At 46.0% G+C, this 22,315-nt stretch overlaps 10 non-coding genes across 10 annotated transcripts; all 10 read right to left on the bottom strand.

Moving 5' to 3' along the window:
* Positions 1-555: 555 nt before the first annotated feature.
* On the bottom strand, positions 556-638 carry TRNAL-CAG (transfer RNA leucine (anticodon CAG)). Its single transcript has one exon. It is a non-coding gene; the product is annotated as a tRNA-Leu (tRNA).
* A 4,776-nt stretch (positions 639-5,414) lies between these two features.
* Positions 5,415-5,497, bottom strand: TRNAL-CAG (transfer RNA leucine (anticodon CAG)). The gene has a single exon. It is a non-coding gene; the product is annotated as a tRNA-Leu (tRNA).
* Positions 5,498-7,845: 2,348 nt separating this feature from the next.
* TRNAL-CAG (transfer RNA leucine (anticodon CAG)) lies at positions 7,846-7,928 on the bottom strand. The gene has a single exon. It is a non-coding gene; the product is annotated as a tRNA-Leu (tRNA).
* A 1,132-nt stretch (positions 7,929-9,060) lies between these two features.
* TRNAL-CAG (transfer RNA leucine (anticodon CAG)) lies at positions 9,061-9,143 on the bottom strand. The gene has a single exon. It is a non-coding gene; the product is annotated as a tRNA-Leu (tRNA).
* A 1,213-nt stretch (positions 9,144-10,356) lies between these two features.
* TRNAL-CAG (transfer RNA leucine (anticodon CAG)) lies at positions 10,357-10,439 on the bottom strand. Its single transcript has one exon. It is a non-coding gene; the product is annotated as a tRNA-Leu (tRNA).
* A 1,132-nt stretch (positions 10,440-11,571) lies between these two features.
* TRNAL-CAG (transfer RNA leucine (anticodon CAG)) lies at positions 11,572-11,654 on the bottom strand. Its single transcript has one exon. It is a non-coding gene; the product is annotated as a tRNA-Leu (tRNA).
* A 2,345-nt stretch (positions 11,655-13,999) lies between these two features.
* TRNAL-CAG (transfer RNA leucine (anticodon CAG)) lies at positions 14,000-14,082 on the bottom strand. Its single transcript has one exon. It is a non-coding gene; the product is annotated as a tRNA-Leu (tRNA).
* A 1,135-nt stretch (positions 14,083-15,217) lies between these two features.
* TRNAL-CAG (transfer RNA leucine (anticodon CAG)) lies at positions 15,218-15,300 on the bottom strand. The gene has a single exon. It is a non-coding gene; the product is annotated as a tRNA-Leu (tRNA).
* Positions 15,301-16,431: 1,131 nt separating this feature from the next.
* TRNAL-GAG (transfer RNA leucine (anticodon GAG)) lies at positions 16,432-16,514 on the bottom strand. The gene has a single exon. It is a non-coding gene; the product is annotated as a tRNA-Leu (tRNA).
* Positions 16,515-21,290: 4,776 nt separating this feature from the next.
* Positions 21,291-21,373, bottom strand: TRNAL-CAG (transfer RNA leucine (anticodon CAG)). Its single transcript has one exon. It is a non-coding gene; the product is annotated as a tRNA-Leu (tRNA).
* Positions 21,374-22,315: the final 942 nt, after the last annotated feature.

The following is a 22,315-nucleotide window of genomic DNA, read 5'->3' as shown; positions in this document are numbered from 1 at the left end:
TGGGCACGCCTATGATGCACACCAAGGGAGGTAGGGAGTGTTAGTCTCCCCCGAGTTTTGGAGTTAGATGGTAGGCGCGGTGACGTGGAACCGGAGAGAATAAAAGGCCAGGGAAGGTGTTCCTCGTGGCCAATGACTCTATATTATTCTCTGTGTATTTATTAAAACTTATCTGCGAAATAGGCACCATGTGTGCACGATGCAACACACCCCTCCCATGCCCTGAATACAGAAGTTAAAAACCAGCTGTGATTGGGACGCAGGGGACCCTGGTGCCACTGAACCTTCTGCACTGTGAACCTGCTGAACTATTGACAGCTGCGCTCTTGATATGTAGGGTCAAAACCTTTATCCCTGCTCCTCTATCACGATTTGTTGAAGATGCTGTGATTTCCCGCTTTACCGATTTACTGTGATTTAGCCAACTTCAGGAAATTAGTGCAAGCAACGGACAATAGATCTTATCGATAATTTACAGAAACTGTTGACATTGTTTTTGATACGGGTGCTTGGAAAAAAAAAGTCAAAAAATTTATCCACCTCGCAAAAGACACTTGTCAGAAGTGGGATTCGAACCCACGCCTCCAAATGAGACTGCGACCTGAACGCAGTGCCTTAGACCACTCGGCCATCCTGACACTCGTGACACTGCACTGATGGCTCAATTTCCAGCTTATAAACCAAAATGAGTGCCATGTACTGAGTGAATGTTGTTTAATGTCCTCTGTATTTTCAATTCCAGACCTTCCTGCTCAGGGAAACAGTGGGATCTGAAGCTGATGAAGGAGAGAGGATGGATCATCCTGACAGTGGATCTGGTGGTGACTGCTACTAATTCTCAATCATCTACTACATGGGGTGTGGACATGCTGAATTTTGAGCCAGTGCACATGGCCGGTGGTGACTGCTACTAATTCTCAATCATCTACTACAGGGGGTGTGGACATGCAGAATTTGGAGCCAGTTCAAGATTCAGATCAGGAGGTGCCTGGCTCCATACCAATCAACTCAGTGTCTCTGAGACAAGGACTTGAACGGTACAGATTGAGTCCTCGACTGCCATGCTCAACGCGGCTGCAAGGATTCAGGGTGGATTGACTGAATGTGGCATTTCTTGTTGTGTACTATTCTTGTATACTGGTTTAGTATAGTATCTTTTTTTTGAGCAGCTATGTTTGTTTTGTATTGGTTAAGGAGAAATGTTGTGTTCGTCATGGGCACGCCTATGATGCACACCAAGGGAGGTAGGGAGTGTTAGTCTCCCCCAAGTTTTGGAGTTGGATGGTAGGCGCGGTGACGTGGAACCGGAGAGAATAAAAGGTCATGGAAGGTGTTCCTCGTGGCCAATGACTCTATATTATTCTCTGTGTATTTATTAAAACTTATTTGCGAAACAGGCACAGTGTGTGCACGATGCAACACACCCCTCCCGTGCCCTGAATACAGAAGTTAAAAAACAGCTGTGATTGGGACGCAGGGGACCCTGGTGCCACTGAACCTTCTGCACTGTGAACCTGCTGAACTATTGACAACTGTGCTTTTGATATGTAGGGTCGAAACCTTTATCTCGGCCCCTCCATCACGATTTGTTGAAGATGCTGTGATTTCCTGCTTTACCGATTTACTGCGATGTAGCCAACTTCAGGCAATTAGTGCAAGCAACGGACAATAGATCTTATCGATAATTTACAGAAACTGTTGACATTGTTTTTGATAAGGGTGCTTGGAAAAAAAAAGTCCAAAAATGTATCCAGCTCGCAAAAGACACTTGTCAGAAGAGGGGTTTGAACCCACATCTCCAAGGGAGACTGTGACCTGAATGGAGCACCTTGGACCACCCGGACATCCTGACACTCTTGACACCAGACTGATGGCTCAATTTCCAGCTTATAAACCAAAATGAGTGCCATGTACTGAGTGAATGTTATTTAATGTCCTCTGTATTTTCAATTCCAGACCTTCCTGCTCAGGGAAACAGTGGGATCTGAAGCTGATGAAGGAGAGAGGATGGATCATCCTGACAGTGGACCCTGTGGTGACTGCTACTAATTCTCAATCATCTACTACATGGGGTGTGGACTTGCAGAATTTTGAGCCAGTGCATATGGCCGGTGGTGACTGCTACTAATTCTCAATCATCTACTACAGGGGGTGTGGACATGCAGAATTTGGAGCCAGTTCAAGATTCAGATCAGGAGGTGCCTGGCTCCATACCAATCAACTCAGTGCCTCTGAGACAAGGACTTGAACGGTACAGTTTGAGTCCTCGACCGCCATGCTCAACGCGGCTGCAAGTATTCGGGGTGGATTGACTGAATGTGGTATTTATTGTTGTGTACTATTCTTGTATACTGGATTAGTATAGTATCTTTTTTTTGAGCAGCTATGTTTGTTTTGTATTGGTTAAGGAGAAATGTTGTGTTCGTCATGGGCACGCCCATGATGCACACCAAGGGAGGTAGGGAGTGTTAGTCTCCCCCGAGTTTTGGAGTTGGATGGTAGGTGCGGTGATGTGGAATCGGAGAGAATAAAAGGTAGGGGAATGTGTTCTTCGTGGCTAAAGACTCCATATTATTCTTTGTGTATTTATTAAAACTTCTCTGCAAAACAGGCACTGTGTGTGCACGACGCAACACCCCCACCCCTCCCATCCCCTGAATACAGAAGTTAAAAACCAGCTGTGATTGGGACGCAGGGGACCCTGGTGCCACTGAACCTTCTGCACTGTGAACCTGCTGAACTATTGACAGCTGCGCTTTTGATATGTAGGGTCGAAACTTTTATCTCGGCCCCTCTATCACGATTTGTTGAAGATGCTGTGATTTCCTGCTTTACCGATTTACTGCGATTTAGCCAACTTCAGGCAATTAGTCCAAGCAACGGAAAATAGATCTTATCGATAATTTACAGAAACTGTTGACATTGTTTTTGATACGGTGCTTGGGAAAAAAAAGTCCAAAAATGTATCCACCTCGCAAAATACACTTGTCAGAAGTGGGATTTGAACCCACACCTCCAAGGATAGCTGCAACCTGAACGCAGCGCCTTAGACCACTCGGCCATCCTGACACTCTTCACAGCTCCCTCATGGCTCAATTTCGAGCGTATAAACCAAAATGAGTGCCATGTACTGAGTGAATGTTGTTTAATGTCCTCTGTATTTTCAATTCCAGACCTTCCTGCTCAGGGAAACAGTGGGATCTGAAGCTGATGAAGGAGAGAGGATGGATCATCCTGACAGTGAATCCGGAGGTGACTGCTACTAATTCTCAATCATCGACTACATGGGGTGTGGACATGCTGAATTTTGAGCCAGTGCACATGGCCGGTGGTGACTGCTACTAATTCTCAATCATCTACTACAGGGGGTGTGGACATGCAGAATTTGGAGCCAGTTCAAGATTCAGATCAGGAGGTGCCTGGCTCCATACCAATCAACTCAGTGCCTCTGAGACAAGGACTTGAACGGTACAGTTTGAGTCCTCGACCGCCATGCTCAACGCGGCTGCAAGGATTCGGGGTGGATTGACTGAATGTGGCATTTCTTGTTGTGTGTTATTCTTGTATACTGGATTAGTATAGTATCTTTTTTTTGAGCAGCTATGTTTGTTTTGTATTGGTTAAGGAGAAATGTTGTGTTCGTCATGGGCACGCCTATGATGCACACCAAGGGAGGTAGGGAGTGTTATTCTCCACCGAGTTTTGGAGTTGGATGGTAGGCGCGGTGACGTGGAACCGGAGAGAATAAAAGGTCAGGGAAGGTGTTCCTCGTGGCCAATGACTCTATATTATTCTCTGTGTATTTATTGAAACTTATCTGCGAAACAGGCACCGTGTGTGCACGATGCAACACACCCCTCCCATGCCCTGAATACAGAAGTTAAAAACCAGCTGTGATTGGGACGCAGGGGACCCTGGTGCCACTGAACCTTCTGCACTGTGATCCTGCTGAACTATTGACAGCTGCGCTCTTGATATGTAGGGTCGAAACCTTTATCTCTGCCCCTCTATCACGATTTGTTGAAGATGCTGTGATTTCCCGCTTTACCGATTTACTGCGATTTAGCCAACTTCAGGAAATTAGTGCAAGCAACGGACAATAGATCTTATCGATAATTTACAGAAACTGTTGACATTGTTTTTGATACGGGTGCTTGGAAAAAAAAAGTCCAAAAATGTATCCACCTCGCAAAAGACACTCGTCAGAAGTGGGATTCGAACCCACACCTCGAAAGGAGACTGCGATCTGAACGCAGCGCCTTAGACCACTTGGCCATCCTGACACTCTTGACACTGCACTGATGGCTCAATTTCCAGCTTATAAACCAAAATGAGTGCCATGTACTGAGTGAATGTTGTTTAATGTCCTCTGTATTTTCAATTCCAGACCTTCCTGCTCAGGGAAACAGTGGGATCTGAAGCTGATGAAGGAGAGAGGATGGATCATCCTGACAGTGGATCCGGTGGTGATTGCTACTAATTCTCAATCATCTACTACATGGGGTGTGGACATGCTGAATTTTGAGCCAGTGCACATGGCCGGTGGTGACTGCTACTAATTCTCAATCATCTACTACAGGGGGTGTGGACATGCAGAATTTGGAGGCAGTTCAAGATTCAGATCAGGAGGTGCCTGGCTCCATACCAATCAACTCAGTGCCTCTGAGACAAGGACTTGAACGGTACAGTTTGAGTCCTCGACCGCCATGCTCAACGCGGCTGCAAGGATTCGGGGTGGATTGACTGAATGTGGCATTTCTTGTTGTGTACTATTCTTGTATACTGGATTAGTATAGTATCTTTTTTTTGAGCAGCTATGTTTGTTTTGTATTGGTTAAGGAGAAATGTTGTGTTCGTCATGGGCACGCCTATGATGCACACCAAGGGAGGTAGGGAGTGTTAGTCTCCCCCGAGTTTTGGAGTTAGATGGTAGGCGCGGTGACGTGGAACCGGAGAGAATAAAAGGCCAGGGAAGGGGTTCCTCGTGGCCAATGACTCTATATTATTCTCTGTGTATTTATTAAAACTTATCTGCGAAATAGGCACCATGTGTGCACCATGCAACACACCCCTCCCATGCCCTGAATACAGAAGTTAAAAACCAGCTGTGATTGGGACGCAGGGGACCCTGGTGCCACTGAACCTTCTGCACTGTGAACCTGCTGAACTATTGACAGCTGCGCTCTTGATATGTAGGGTCAAAACCTTTATCTCTGCTCCTCTATCACGATTTGTTGAAGATGCTGTGATTTCCCGCTTTACCGATTTACTGCGATTTAGCCAACTTCAGGAAATTAGTGCAAGCAACGGACAATAGATCTTATCGATAATTTACAGAAACTGTTGACATTGTTTTTGATACGGGTGCTTGGAAAAAAAAAGTCAAAAAATGTATCCACCTCGCAAAAGACACTTGTCAGAAGTGGGATTCGAACCCACGCCTCCAAATGAGACTGCGACCTGAACGCAGTGCCTTAGACCACTCGGCCATCCTGACACTCGTGACACTGCACTGATGGCTCAATTTCCAGCTTATAAACCAAAATGAGTGCGATGTACTGAGTGAATGTTGTTTAATGTCCTCTGTATTTTCAATTCCAGACCTTCCTGCTCAGGGAAACAGTGGGATCTGAAGCTGATGAAGGAGAGAGGATGGATCATCCTGACAGTGGATCTGGTGGTGACTGCTACTAATTCTCAATCATCTACTACATGGGGTGTGGACATGCTGAATTTTGAGCCAGTGCACATGGCCGGTGGTGACTGCTACTAATTCTCAATCATCTACTACAGGGGGTGTGGACATGCAGAATTTGGAGCCAGTTCAAGATTCAGATCAGGAGGTGCCTGGCTCCATACCAATCAACTCAGTGTCTCTGAGACAAGGACTTGAACGGTACAGATTGAGTCCTCGACTGCCATGCTCAACGCGGCTGCAACGATTCAGGGTGGATTGACTGAATGTGGCATTTCTTGTTGTGTACTATTCTTGTATACTGGTTTAGTATAGTATCTTTTTTTTGAGCAGCTATGTTTGTTTTGTATTGGTTAAGGAGAAATGTTGTGTTCGTCATGGGCACGCCTATGATGCACACCAAGGGAGGTAGGGAGTGTTAGTCTCCCCCAAGTTTTGGAGTTGGATGGTAGGCGCGGTGACGTGGAACCGGAGAGAATAAAAGGTCATGGAAGGTGTTCCTCGTGGCCAATGACTCTATATTATTCTCTGTGTATTTATTAAAACTTATTTGCGAAACAGGCACAGTGTGTGCACGATGCAACACACCCCTCCCGTGCCCTGAATACAGAAGTTAAAAACCAGCTGTGATTGGGACGCAGGGGACCCTGGTGCCACTGAACCTTCTGCACTGTGAACCTGCTGAACTATTGACAACTGTGCTTTTGATATGTAGGGTCGAAACCTTTATCTCGGCCCCTCCATCACGATTTGTTGAAGATGCTGTGATTTCCTGCTTTACCGATTTACTGCGATGTAGCCAACTTCAGGCAATTAGTGCAAGCAACGGACAATAGATCTTATCGATAATTTACAGAAACTGTTGACATTGTTTTTGATAAGGGTGCTTGGAAAAAAAAAGTCCAAAAATGTATCCAGCTCGCAAAAGACACTTGTCAGAAGAGGGGTTTGAACCCACATCTCCAAGGGAGACTGTGACCTGAATGGAGCACCTTGGACCACCCGGACATCCTGACACTCTTGACACCAGACTGATGGCTCAATTTCCAGCTTATAAACCAAAATGAGTGCCATGTACTGAGTGAATGTTATTTAATGTCCTCTGTATTTTCAATTCCAGACCTTCCTGCTCAGGGAAACAGTGGGATCTGAAGCTGATGAAGGAGAGAGGATGGATCATCCTGACAGTGGACCCTGTGGTGACTGCTACTAATTCTCAATCATCTACTACATGGGGTGTGGACTTGCAGAATTTTGAGCCAGTGCATATGGCCGGTGGTGACTGCTACTAATTCTCAATCATCTACTACAGGGGGTGTGGACATGCAGAATTTGGAGCCAGTTCAAGATTCAGATCAGGAGGTGCCTGGCTCCATACCAATCAACTCAGTGCCTCTGAGACAAGGACTTGAACGGTACAGTTTGAGTCCTCGACCGCCATGCTCAACGCGGCTGCAAGTATTCGGGGTGGATTGACTGAATGTGGTATTTATTGTTGTGTACTATTCTTGTATACTGGATTAGTATAGTATTTTTTTTTTGAGCAGCTATGTTTGTTTTGTATTGGTTAAGGAGAAATGTTGTGTTCGTCATGGGCACGCCCATGATGCACACCAAGGGAGGTAGGGAGTGTTAGTCTCCCCCGAGTTTTGGAGTTGGATGTTAGGTGCGGTGATGTGGAATCGGAGAGAATAAAAGGTAGGGGAAGGTGTTCCTCGTGGCCAAAGACTCCATATTATTCTTTGTGTATTTATTAAAACTTCTCTGCAAAACAGGCACTGTGTGTGCACGACGCAACACCCCCACCCCTCCCATCCCCTGAATACAGAAGTTAAAAACCAGCTGTGATTGGGACGCAGGGGACCCTGGTGCCACTGAACCTTCTGCACTGTGAACCTGCTGAACTATTGACAGCTGCGCTTTTGATATGTAGGGTCGAAACTTTTATCTCGGCCCCTCTATCACGATTTGTTGAAGATGCTGTGATTTCCTGCTTTACCGATTTACTGCGATTTAGCCAACTTCAGGCAATTAGTCCAAGCAACGGAAAATAGATCTTATCGATAATTTACAGAAACTGTTGACATTGTTTTTGATACGGTGCTTGGGAAAAAAAAGTCCAAAAATGTATCCACCTCGCAAAAGACACTTGTCAGAAGTGGGACTCGAACCCACGCCTCCAAAGGAAACTGCGACCTGAACGCAGCGCCTTAGACCACTCGGCCATCCTGACACTCTTGACACTGCACTGATGGCTCAATTTCCAGCTTATAAACCAAAATGAGTGCCATGTACTGAGTGAATGTTGTTTAATGTCCTCTGTATTTTCAATTCCAGACCTTCCTGCTCAGGGAAACAGTGGGATCTGAAGCTGATGAAGGAGAGAGGATGGATCATCCTGACAGTGGATGCGGTGGTGACTGCTACTAATTCTCAATCATCGACTACATGGGGTGTGGACATGCTGAATTTTGAGCCAGTGCACATGGCCGGTGGTGACTGCTACTAATTCTCAATCATCTACTACAAGGGGTGTGGACATGAAGAATTTGGAGCCAGTTCAAGATTCAGATCAAGAGGTGCCTGGCTCCATACCAATCAACTCAGTGCCTCTGAGACAAGGACTTGAACGGTACAGTTTGAGTCCTCGACCGCCATGCTCAACACGGCTGCAAGGATTCGGGGTGGATTGACTGAATGTGGCATTTCTTGTTGTGTACTATTCTTGAATACTGGATTAGTATAGTATCTTTTTTTTGAGCAGCTCTGTTTGTTTTGTATTGGTTAAGGAGAAATGTTGTGTTCGTAATGGGCACGCCTATGATGCACACCAAGGGAGGTAGGGAGTGTTAGTCTCCCCTGAGTTTTGGAGTTGGATGGTAGGCGCGGTGACGTGAAACCGGAGAGAATAAAAGGTCAGGGAAGGTGTTCCTCGTGGCCAATGACTCTATATTATTCTCTGTGTATTTATTGAAACTTATCTGCGAAACAGGCACCGTGTGTGCACGATGCAACACACCCCTCCCATGCCCTGAATACAGAAGTTAAAAACCAACTGTGATTGGGACGCAGGGGACCCTGGTGCCACTGAACCTTCTGCACTGTGAACCTGCTGAACTATTGACAGCTGCGCTCTTGATATGTAGGGTCGAAACCTTTATCTCTGCCCCTCTATCACGATTTGTTGAAGATGCTGTGATTTCCCGCTTTACCGATTTACTGCGATTTAGCCAACTTCAGGAAATTAGTGCAAGCAACGGACAATAGATCTTATCGATAATTTACAGAAACTGTTGACATTGTTTTTGATAAGGGTGCTTGGAAAAAAAAAAGTCCAAAAATGTATCCACCTCGCAAAAGACACTTGTCAGAAGTGGGATTCGAACCCACGCCTCCAAAGGAGACTGCAACCTGAACGCAGCACCTTACACCACTCGGCCATCCTGACACTCTTGACACTGCACTGATGGCTCAATTTCCAGCTTATAAACCAAAATGAGTGCCATGTACTGAGTGAATGTTGTTTAATGTCCTCTGTATTTTCAATTCCAGACCTTCCTGCTCAGGGAAACAGTGGGATCTGAAGCTGATGAAGGAGAGAGGATGGATCATCCTGACAGTGAATCCGGTAGTGACTGCTACTAATTCGCAGTCATCGACTACTTGGGGTGTGGACATGCAGAAGTTTGAGCCAGTGCACATGTCCTGTGGTGACTGCTACTAATTCTCAATCATCTACTACATGGGGTGTGGACTTGCAGAATTTTGAGCCAGTGCATATGGCCGGTGGTGACTGCTACTAATTCTCAATCATCTACTACAGGGGGTGTGGACATGCAGAATTTGGAGCCAGTTCAAGATTCAGATCAGGAGGTGCCTGGCTCCATACCAATCAACTCAGTGCCTCTGAGACAAGGACTTGAACGGTACAGTTTGAGTCCTCGACCGCCATGCTCAACGCGGCTGCAAGTATTCGGGGTGGATTGACTGAATGTGGTATTTATTGTTGTGTACTATTCTTGTATACTGGATTAGTATAGTATTTTTTTTTTGAGCAGCTATGTTTGTTTTGTATTGGTTAAGGAGAAATGTTGTGTTCGTCATGGGCACGCCCATGATGCACACCAAGGGAGGTAGGGAGTGTTAGTCTCCCCCGAGTTTTGGAGTTGGATGGTAGGTGCGGTGATGTGGAATCGGAGAGAATAAAAGGTAGGGGAATGTGTTCCTCGTGGCTAAAGACTCCATATTATTCTTTGTGTATTTATTAAAACTTCTCTGCAAAACAGGCACTGTGTGTGCACGACGCAACACCCCCACCCCTCCCATCCCCTGAATACAGAAGTTAAAAACCAGCTGTGATTGGGACGCAGGGGACCCTGGTGCCACTGAACCTTCTGCACTGTGAACCTGCTGAACTATTGACAGCTGCGCTTTTGATATGTAGGGTCGAAACTTTTATCTCGGCCCCTCTATCACGATTTGTTGAAGATGCTGTGATTTCCTGCTTTACCGATTTACTGCGATTTAGCCAACTTCAGGCAATTAGTCCAAGCAACGGAAAATAGATCTTATCGATAATTTACAGAAACTGTTGACATTGTTTTTGATACGGTGCTTGGGAAAAAAAAGTCCAAAAATGTATCCACCTCGCAAAAGACACTTGTCAGAAGTGGGACTCGAACCCACGCCTCCAAAGGAAACTGCGACCTGAACGCAGCACCTTAGACCACTCGGCCATCCTGACACTCTTGACACTGCACTGATGGCTCAATTTCCAGCTTATAAACCAAAATGAGTGCCATGTACTGAGTGAATGTTGTTTAATGTCCTCTGTATTTTCAATTCCAGACCTTCCTGCTCAGGGAAACAGTGGGATCTGAAGCTGATGAAGGAGAGAGGATGGATCATCCTGACAGTGGATGCGGTGGTGACTGCTACTAATTCTCAATCATCGACTACATGGGGTGTGGACATGCTGAATTTAGAGCCAGTGCACATGGCCGGTGGTGACTGCTACTAATTCTCAATCATCTACTACAAGGGGTGTGGACATGAAGAATTTGGAGCCAGTTCAAGATTCAGATCAAGAGGTGCCTGGCTCCATACCAATCAACTCAGTGCCTCTGAGACAAGGACTTGAACGGTACAGTTTGAGTCCTCGACCGCCATGCTCAACACGGCTGCAAGGATTTGGGGTGGATTGACTGAATGTGGCATTTCTTGTTGTGTACTATTCTTGTATACTGGATTAGTATAGTATCTTTTTTTTGAGCAGCTATGTTTGTTTTGTATTGGTTAAGGATAAATGTTGTGTTCGTAATGGGCACGCCTATGATGCACACCAAGGGAGGTAGGGAGTGTTAGTCTCCCCTGAGTTTTGGAGTTGGATGGTAGGCGCGGTGACGTGAAACCGGAGAGAATAAAAGGTCAGGGAAGGTGTTCCTCGTGGCCAATGACTCTATATTATTCTCTGTGTATTTATTGAAACTTATCTGCGAAACAGGCACCGTGTGTGCACGATGCAACACACCCCTCCCATGCCCTGAATACAGAAGTTAAAAACCAACTGTGATTGGGACGCAGGGGACCCTGGTGCCACTGAACCTTCTGCACTGTGAACCTGCTGAACTATTGACAGCTGCGCTCTTGATATGTAGGGTCGAAACCTTTATCTCTGCCCCTCTATCACGATTTGTTGAAGATGCTGTGATTTCCCGCTTTACCGATTTACTGCGATTTAGCCAACTTCAGGAAATTAGTGCAAGCAACGGACAATAGATCTTATCGATAATTTACAGAAACTGTTGACATTGTTTTTGATAAGGGTGCTTGGAAAAAAAAAAGTCCAAAAATGTATCCACCTCGCAAAAGACACTTGTCAGAAGTGGGATTCGAACCCACGCCTCCAAAGGAGACTGCAACCTGAACGCAGCGCCTTACACCACTCGGCCATCCTGACACTCTTGACACTGCACTGATGGCTCAATTTCCAGCTTATAAACCAAAATGAGTGCCATGTACTGAGTGAATGTTGTTTAATGTCCTCTGTATTTTCAATTCCAGACCTTCCTGCTCAGGGAAACAGTGGGATCTGAAGCTGATGAAGGAGAGAGGATGGATCATCCTGACAGTGAATCCGGTAGTGACTGCTACTAATTCGCAGTCATCGACTACTTGGGGTGTGGACATGCAGAAGTTTGAGCCAGTGCACATGGCCGGTGGTGACTGCTACTAATTCTCAATCATCTACTACAAGGGGTGTGGACATGCAGAATTTGGAGCCAGTTCAAGATTCAGATCAGGAGGTGCCTGGCTCCATACCAATCAACTCAGTGCCTCTGAGACAAGGACTTGAACGGTACAGTTTGAGTCCTCGACCGCCATGCTCAACGCGGCTGCAAGGATTCGGGGTGGATTGACTGAATGTGGCATTTCTTGTTGTGTACTATTCTTGTATACTGGTTTAGTATAGTATCTTTTTTTTGAGCAGCTATATTTGTTTTGTATTGGTTAAGGAGAAATGTTGTGTTCGTCATGGGCACGCCTATGATGCACACCAAGGGAGGTAGGGAGTGTTAGTCTCCCCCGAGTTTTGGAGTTGGATGGTAGGCGCGGTGACGTGGAACCGGAGAGAATAAAAGGTCAGGGAAGGTGTTCCTCGTGGCCAATGACTCTATATTATTCTCTGTGTATTTATTAAAACTTATCTGCGAAACAGGCACCGTGTGTGCACGATGCAACACACCCCTCCCATGCCCTGAATACAGAAGTTAAAAACCAGCTGTGATTGGGCCGCAGGGGACCCTGGTGCCACTGAACCTTCTGCACTGTGATCCTGCTGAACTATTGACAGCTGCGCTCTTGATATGTAGGGTCGAAACCTTTATCTCTGCCCCTCTATCACGATTTGTTGAAGATGCTGTGATTTCCCGCTTTACCGATTTACTGCGATTTAGCCAACTTCAGGAAATTAGTGCAAGCAACGGACAATAGATCTTATCGATAATTTACAGAAACTGTTGACATTGTTTTTGATACGGGTGCTTGGAAAAAAAAAGTCCAAAAATGTATCCACCTCGCAAAAGGCACTTGTCAGAAGTGGGATTCGAACCCACGCCTCGAAAGGAGACTGTGACCTGAACGCAGCGCCTTAGACCACTTGGCCATCCTGACACTCTTGACACTGCACTGATGGCTCAATTTCCAGCTTCTAAACCAAAATGAGTGCCATGTACTGAGTGAATGTTGTTTAATGTCCTCTGTATTTTCAATTCCAGACCTTCCTGCTCAGGCAAACAGTGGGATCTGAAGCTGATGAAGGAGAGAGGATGGATCATCCTGACAGTGAATCCGGTGGTGACTGCTACTAATTCTCAATCATCGACTACATGGGGTGTGGACATGCTGAATTTTGACCCAGTGCACATGGCCGGTGGTGACTGCTACTAATTCTCAATCATCTACTACAAGGGGTGTGGACATGAAGAATTTGGAGCCAGTTCAAGATTCAGATCAAGAGGTGCCTGGCTCCATACCAATCAACTCAGTGCCTCTGAGACAAGGACTTGAACGGTACAGTTTGAGTCCTTGACCGCCATGCTCAACGCGGCTGCAAGGATTCGGGGTGGATTGACTGAATGTGGCATTTCTTGTTGTGTACTATTCTTGTATACTGGATTAGTATAGTATCTTTTTTTGAGCAGCTATGTTTGTTTTGTATTGGTTAAGGAGAAATGTTGTGTTCGTAATGGGCACGCCTATGATGCACACCAAGGGAGGTAGGGAGTGTTAGTCTCCCCTGAGTTTTGGAGTTGGATGGTAGGCGCGGTGACGTGGAACCGGAGAGAATAAAAGGTCAGGGAAGGTGTTCCTCGTGGCCAATGACTCTATATTATTCTCTGTGTATTTATTAAAACTTATCTGCGAAACAGGCACCGTGTGTGCACGATGCAACACACCCCTCCCTTGCCCTGAATACAGAAGTTAAAAACCAACTGTGATTGGGACGCAGGGGACCCTGGTGCCACTGAACCTTCTGCACTGTGAACCTGCTGAACTATTGACAGCTGCGCTCTTGATATGTAGGGTCGAAACCTTTATCTCTGCCCCTCTATCACGATTTGTTGAAGATGCTGTGATTTCCCGCTTTACCGATTTACTGCGATTTAGCCAACTTCAGGAAATTAGTGCAAGCAACGGACAATAGATCTTATCGATAATTTACAGAAACTGTTGACATTGTTTTTGATACGGGTGCTTGGAAAAAAAAAAGTCCAAAAATGTATCCACCTCGCAAAAGACACTTGTCAGAAGTGGGATTCGAACCCACGCCTCCAAAGGAGACTGCAACCTGAACACAGAGCCTTAGACCACTCGGCCATCCTGACACTCTTGACACTGCACTGATGGCTCAATTTCCAGCTTATAAACCAAAATGAGTGCCATGTACTGAGTGAATGTTGTTTAATGTCCTCTGTATTTTCAATTCCAGAACTTCCTGCTCAGGGAAACAGTGGGATCTGAAGCTGATGAAGGAGAGAGGATGGATCATCCTGACAGTGAATCCGGTGGTGACTGCTACTAATTCGCAGTCATCGACTACTTGGGGTGTGGACATGCAGAAGTTTGAGCCAGTGCACATGGCCGGTGGTGACTGCTACTAATTCTCAATAATCTAATACAAGGGGAGTGGACATGCAGAATTTGGAGCCATTTCAAGATTCAGATCAGGAGGTGCCTGGCTCCATACCAATCAACTCAGTGCCTCTGAGACAAGGACTTGAACGGTACAGTTTGAGTCCTCGACCGCCATGCTCAACGCGGCTGCAAGGATTCGGGGTGGATTGACTGAATGTGGCATTTCTTGTTGTGTACTATTCTTGTATACTGGATTAGTATAGTATCTTTTTTTTGAGCAGCTATGTTTGTTTTGTATTGGTTAAGGAGAAATGTTGTGTTCGTCATGGGCACGCCTATGATGCACACCAAGGGAGGTAGGGAGTGTTAGTCTCCCCCGAGTTTTGGAGTTGGATGGTAGGCGCGGTGACGTGGAACCGGAGAGAATAAAAGGTCAGGGAAGGTGTTCCTCGTGGCCAATGACTCTATATATTATACTTTGTGTATTTATTAAAACTTCTCTGCAAAACAGGCACTGTGTGTGCACGACGCAACACCCCCACCCCACCCATCCCCTGAATACAGAAGTTAAAAACCAGCTGTGATTGGGACGCAGGGGACCCTGGTGCCACTGAACCTTCTGCACTGTGAACCTGCTGAACTATTGACAGCTGCGCTTTTGATATGTAGGGTCGAAACCTTTATCTCGGCCCCTCTATCACGATTTGTTGAAGATGCTGTGATTTCCTGCTTTACCGATTTACTGCGATTTAGCCAACTTCAGGCAATTAGTGCAAGCAACGGAAAATAGATCTTATCGATAATTTACAGAAACTGTTGACATTGTTTTGATACAGTGCTTGGGAAAAAAAATTCCAAAAATGTATCCACCTCGCAAAATACACTTGTCAGAAGTGGGATTTGAACCCACACCTCCAAGGGAGGCTGCGACCTGAACGCAGCACCTTAGACCACTCGGCCATCCTGACACTCTTCACACCTCCCTCATGGCTCAATTTCGAGCGTATAAACCAAAATGAGTGCCATGTACTGAGTGAATGTTGTTTAATGTCCTCTGTATTTTCAATTTCAGACCTTCCTGCTCAGGGAAACAGTGGGATCTGAAGCTGATGAAGGAGAGAGGATGGATCATCCTGACAGTGAATCCGGTGGTGACTGCTACTAATTCGCAGTCATCGACTACTTGGGGTGTGGACATGCAGAAGTTTGAGCCAGTGCACATGGCCGGTGGTGACTGCTACTAATTCTCAATCATCTACTACAAGGGGTGTGGACATGCAGAATTTGGAGCCAGTTCAAGATTCAGATCAGGAGGTGCCTGGCTCCATACCAATCAACTCAGTGCCTCTGAGACAAGGACTTGAACGGTACAGTTTGAGTCCTCGACCGCCATGCTCAACGCGGCTGCAAGGATTCGGGGTGGATTGACTGAATGTGGCATTTCTTGTTGTGTACTATTCTTGTATACTGGATTAGTATAGTATCTTTTTTTTGAGCAGCTATGTTTGTTTTGTATTGGTTAAGGAGAAATGTTGTGTTCGTAATGGGCACGCCTATGATGCACACCAAGGGAGGTAGGGAGTGTTAGTCTCCCCCGAGTTTTGGAGTTGGATGGTAGGCACGGTGACGTGGAACCGGAGAGAATAAAAGGTCAGGGAAGGTGTTCTTCGTGGCCAATGACTCTATATTATTCTCTGTGTATTTATTAAAACTTATCGGCGAAACAGGCACCGTGTGTGCACGATGCAACACACCCCTCCCATGCCCTGAATACAGAAGTTAAAAACCAGCTGTGATTGGGACACAGGGGACCCTGGTGCCACTGAACCTTCTGCACTGTGATCCTGCTGAACTATTGACAGCTGCGCTCTTGATATGTAGGGTCGAAACCATTATCTCTGCCCCTCTATCACGATTTGTTGAAGATGCTGTGATTTCCCGCTTTACCGATTTACTACGATTTAGCCAACTTCAGGAAATTAGTGCAAGCAACGGACAATAGATCTTATCGATAATTTACAGAAACTGTTGACATTGTTTTTGATACGGGTGCTTGGAAAAAAAAAGTCCAAAAATGTATCCACCTCGCAAAAGACACTTGTCAGAAGTGGGATTCGAACCCACGCCTCGAAAAGAGACTGCGATCTCAACGCAGCACCTTAGACCACTTGGCCATCCTGACACTCGTGACACTGCACTGATGGCTCAATTTCCAGCTTATAAACCAAAATGAGTGCCATGTACTGAGTGAATGTTGTTTAATGTCCTCTGTATTTTCAATTCCAGACCTTCCTGCTCAGGGAAACAGTGGGATCTGAAGCTGATGAAGGAGAGAGGATGGATCATCCTGACAGTGGATCCGGTGGTGACTGCTACTAATTCTCAATCATCTACTACATGGGGTGTGGACATGCTGAATTTTGAGCCAGTGCACATGGCCGGTGGTGCCTGCTACTAATTCTCAATCATCTACTACAGGGGGTGTGGACATGCAGAATTTGGAGCCAGTTCAAGATTCAGATCAGGAGGTGCCAGGCTCCATACCAATCAACTCAGTGCCTCTGAGACAAGGACTTGAACGGTACAGTTTGAGTCCTCGACTGCCATGCTCAATGCGGCTGCAAGGATTCGGGGTGGATTGACTGAATGTGGCATTTCTTGTTGTGTACTATTCTTGTATACTGGATTAGTATAGTATCTTTCTTTTGAGCAGCTATGTTTGTTTTGTATTGGTTAAGGAGAAATGTTGTGTTTGTCATGGGCACGCCTATGATGCACACCAAGGGAGGTAGGGAGTTTTAGTCTCCCCCGAGTTTTGGAGTTGGATAGTAGGCGCGGTGACGTGGAACCGGAGAGAATAAAAGGCCAGGGAAGGTGTTCCTCGTGGCCAATGACTCTATATTATTCTCTGTGTATTTATTAAAACTTATCTGCGAAATAGGCACCATGTGTGCACGATGCAACACACCCCTCCCATGCCCTGAATACAGAAGTTAAAAACCAGCTGTGATTGGGACGCAGGGGACCCTGGTGCCACTGAACCTTCTGCACTGTGAACCTGCTGAACTATTGACAGCTGTGCTCTTGATATGTAGGGTCAAAACCTTTATCTCTGCTCCTCTATCACGATTTGTTGAAGATGCTGTGATTTCCCGCTTTACCGATTTACTGCGATTTAGCCAACTTCAGGAAATTAGTGCAAGCAACGGACAATAGATCTTATCGATAATTTACAGAAACTGTTGACATTGTTTTTGATACGGGTGCTTGGAAAAAAAAAGTCAAAATATGTATCCACCTCGCAAAAGACACTTGTCAGAAGTGGGATTCGAACCCACATCTCCAAGGGAGACTGTGACCTGAACGCAGTGCCTTAGACCACTCGGCCATCCTAACACTCGTGACACTGCGCTGATGGCTCAATTTCCAGCTTAGAAACCAAAATGAGTGCCATGTACTGAGTGAATGTTGTTTAATGTCCTCTGTATTTTCAATTCCAGACCTTCCTGCTCAGGGAAACAGTGGGATCTGAAGCTGATGAAGGAGAGAGGATGGATCATCCTGACAGTGGATCCGATGGTGACTGCTACTAATTCTCAATCATCTACTACATGGGGTGTGGACATGCTGAATTTTGAGCCAGTGCACATGGCCGGTGGTGACTGCTACTAATTCTCAATCATCTACTACAGGGGGTGTGGACATGCAGAATTTGGAGCCAGTTCAAGATTCAGATCAGGAGGTGCCTGGCTCCATACCAATCAACTCAGTGCCTCTGAGACAAGGACTTGAACGGTACAGTTTGAGTCCTCGACTGCCATGCTCAACGCGGCTGCAAGGATTCAGGGTGGATTGACTGAATGTGGCATTTCTTGTTGTGTACTATTCTTGTATACTGGTTTAGTATAGTATCTTTTTTTTGAGCAGCTATGTTTGTTTTGTATTGGTTAAGGAGAAATGTTGTGTTCGTCATGGGCACGCCTATGATGCACACCAAGGGAGGTAGGGAGTGTTAGTCTCCCCCAAGTTTTGGAGTTGGATGGTAGGCGCGGTGACGTGGAACCGGAGAGAATAAAAGGTCATGGAAGGTGTTCGTCGTGGCCAATGACTCTATATTATTCTCTGTGTATTTATTAAAACTTATCTGCGAAATAGGCACCATGTGTGCACGATGCAACACACCCCTCCCGTGCCCTGAATACAGAAGTTAAAAACCAGCTGTGATTGGGACGCAGGGGACCCTGGTGCCAATGAACCTTCTGCACTGTGCACCTGCTGAAATATTGACAGCTGTGCTTTTGATATGTAGGGTCGAAACCTTTATCTCGGCCCCTCTATCACGATTTGTTGAAGATGCTGTGATTTCCTGCTTTACCGATTTACTGCGATTTAGCCAACTTCAGGCAATTAGTGCAAGCAACGGACAATAGATCTTATCGATAATTTACAGAAACTGTTCACATTGTTTTTGATAAGGGTGCTTGGAAAAAAAAAGTCCAAAAATGTATCCAGCTCGCAAAAGACACTTGTCAGAAGAGGGGTTTGAACCCACATCTCCAAGGGAGATTGTGACCTGAATGGAGCACCTTGGACCACGCGGCCATCCTGACACTCTTGACACCAGACTGATGGCTCAATTTCCAGCTTATAAACCAAAATGAGTGCCATGTACTGAGTGAATGTTATTTAATGTCCTCTGTATTTTCAATTCCAGACCTTCCTGCTCAGGGAAACAGTGGGATCTGAAGCTGATGAAGGAGAGAGGATGGATCATCCTGACAGTGGACCCTGTGGTGACTGCTACTAATTCTCAATCATCTACTACATGGGGTGTGGACTTGCAGAATTTTGAGCCAGTGCATATGGCCGGTGGTGACTGCTACTAATTCTCAATCATCTACTACAGGGGGTGTGGACATGCAGAATTTGGAGCCAGTTCAAGATTCAGATCAGGAGGTGCCTGGCTCCATACCAATCAACTCAGTGCCTCTGAGACAAGGACTTGAACGGTACAGTTTGAGTCCTCGACCGCCATGCTCAACGCGGCTGCAAGGATTCGGGGTGGATTGACTGAATGTGGTATTTATTGTTGTGTACTATTCTTGTATACTGGATTAGTATAGTATCTTTTTTTTGAGCAGCTATGTTTGTTTTGTATTGGTTAAGGAGAAATGTTGTGTTCGTCATGGGCACGCCCATGATGCACACCAAGGGAGGTAGGGAGTGTTAGTCTCCCCCGAGTTTTGGAGTTGGATGGTAGGTGCGGTGATGTGGAATCGGAGAGAATAAAAGGTAGGGGAAGGTGTTCCTCGTGGCTAAAGACTCCATATTATTCTTTGTGTATTTATTAAAACCTCTCTGCAAAACAGGCACTGTGTGTGCACGACGCAACACCCCCACCCCTCCCATCCCCTGAATACAGAAGTTAAAAACCAGCTGTGATTGGGACGCAGGGGACCCTGGTGCCACTGAACCTTCTGCACTGTGAACCTGCTGAACTATTGACTGCTGCGCTTTTGATATGTAGGGTCGAAACCTTTATCTTGGCCCCTCTATCACGATTTGTTGAAGATGCTGTGATTTCCTGCTTTACCGATTTACTGCGATTTAGCCAACTTCAGGCAATTAGTGCAAGCAACGGAAAATAGATCTTATCGATAATTTACAGAAACTGTTGACATTGTTTTTGATACGGTGCTTGGGAAAAAAAAGTACAAAAATGTATCCACCTCGCAAAATACACTTGTCAGAAGTGGGATTTGAACCCACACCTTCAAGGGAGGCTGCGACCTGAACGCAGCACCTTAGACCACTCGGCCATCCTGACACTCTTCACATCTCCCTCATGGCTCAATTTCGAGCATATAAACCAAAATGAGTGCCATGTACTGAGTGAATGTTTTTTAATGTCCTCTGTATTTTCAATTCCAGACCTTCCTGCTCAGGGAAACAGTGGGATCTGAAGCTGATGAAGGAGAGAGGATGGATCATCCTGACAGTAAATCCGGTGGTGACTGCTACTAATTCTCAATCATCGACTACATGGGGTGTGGACATGCTGAATTTTGAGCCAGTGCACATGGCCGGTGGTGACTGCTACTAATTCTCAATCATCTACTACAGGGGGTGTGGACATGCAGAATTTGGAGCCAGTTCAAGATTCAGATCAGGAGGTGCCTGGCTCCAAACCAATCAACTCAGTGCCTCTGAGACAAGGACTTGAACGGTACAGTTTGAGTCCTCGACCGCCATGCTCAACGCGGCTGCAAGGATTCGGGGTGGATTGACTGAATGTGGCATTTCTTGTTGTGTGTTATTCTTGTATACTGGATTAGTATAGTATCTTTTTTTTGAGCAGCTATGTTTGTTTTGTATTGGTTAAGGAGAAATGTTGTGTTCGTCATGGGCACGCCTATGATGCACACCAAGGGAGGTAGGGAGTGTTAGTCTCCCCGAGTTTTGGAGTTGGATGGTAGGCGCGGTGACGTGGAACCGGAGAGAATAAAAGGTCAGGGAAGGTGTTCCTCGTGGCCAATGACTCTATATTATTCTCTGTATATTTATTAAAACTTATCTGCGAAACAGGCACCGTGTGTGCACGATGCAACACACCCCTCCCATGCCCTGAATACAGAAGTTAAAAACCAGCTGTGATTGGGACGCAGGGGACCCTGGTGCCACTGAACCTTCTGCACCGTGAACCTGCTGAACTATTGACAGCTGCGCTCTTGATATGTAGGGTCGAAACCTTTATCTCTGCCCCTCTATCACGATTTGTTGAAGATGCTGTGATTTCCCGCTTTACCGATTTACTGCGATTTAGCCAACTTCAGGAAATTAGTGCAAGCAACGGACAATAGATCTTATTGATAATTTACAGAAACTGTTGACATTGTTTTTGATACGGGTGCTTGGAAAAAAAAGAGTCCAAAAATGTATCCACCTCGCAAAAGACACTTGTCAGAAGTGGGATTCGAACCCACGCCTCCAAAGGAGACTGCAACCTGAACGCAGCGCCTTAGACCACTCGGCCATCCTGACACTCTTGACACTGCACTGATGGCTCAATTTACAGCTTATAAACCAAAATGAGTGCCATGTACTGAGTGAATGTTGTTTAATGTCCTCTGTATTTTCAATTCCAGACCTTCCTGCTCAGGGAAACAGTGGGATCTGAAGCTGATGAAGGAGAGAGGATGGATCATCCTGACAGTGGATCCGGTGGTGATTGCTACTAATTCTCAATCATCTACTACATGGGGTGTGGACATGCTGAATTTTGAGCCAGTGCACATGGCCGGTGGTGACTGCTACTAATTCTCAATCATCTACTACAGGGGGTGTGGACATGCAGAATTTGGAGGCAGTTCAAGATTCAGATCAGGAGGTGCCTGGCTCCATACCAATCAACTCAGTGCCTCTGAGACAAGGACTTGAACGGTACAGTTTGAGTCCTCGACCGCCATGCTCAACGCGGCTGCAAGGATTCGGGGTGGATTGACTGAATGTGGCATTTCTTGTTGTGTACTATTCTTGTATACTGGATTAGTATAGTATCTTTTTTTTGAGCAGCTATGTTTGTTTTGTATTGGTTAAGGAGAAATGTTGTGTTCGTCATGGGCACGCCTATGATGCACACCAAGGGAGGTAGGGAGTGTTAGTCTCCCCCGAGTTTTGGAGTTAGATGGTAGGCGCGGTGACGTGGAACCGGAGAGAATAAAAGGCCAGGGAAGGTGTTCCTCGTGGCCAATGACTCTATATTATTCTCTGTGTATTTATTAAAACTTATCTGCGAAATAGGCACCATGTGTGCACGATGCAACACACCCCTCCCATGCCCTGAATACAGAAGTTAAAAACCAGCTGTGATTGGGACGCAGGGGACCCTGGTGCCACTGAACCTTCTGCACTGTGAACCTGCTGAACTATTGACAGCTGCGCTCTTGATATGTAGGGTCAAAACCTTTATCTCTGCTCCTCTAT

The sequence above is a fragment of the Pleurodeles waltl genome, unplaced genomic scaffold (assembly GCF_031143425.1).
Source record: "Pleurodeles waltl isolate 20211129_DDA unplaced genomic scaffold, aPleWal1.hap1.20221129 scaffold_39, whole genome shotgun sequence".
In the NCBI taxonomy this organism is placed as follows: domain Eukaryota; kingdom Metazoa; phylum Chordata; class Amphibia; order Caudata; family Salamandridae; genus Pleurodeles; species Pleurodeles waltl.
The sequence above is the reverse complement of the archived record's forward strand: the minus strand, read 5'-3'. Positions and strand labels throughout refer to the sequence as shown.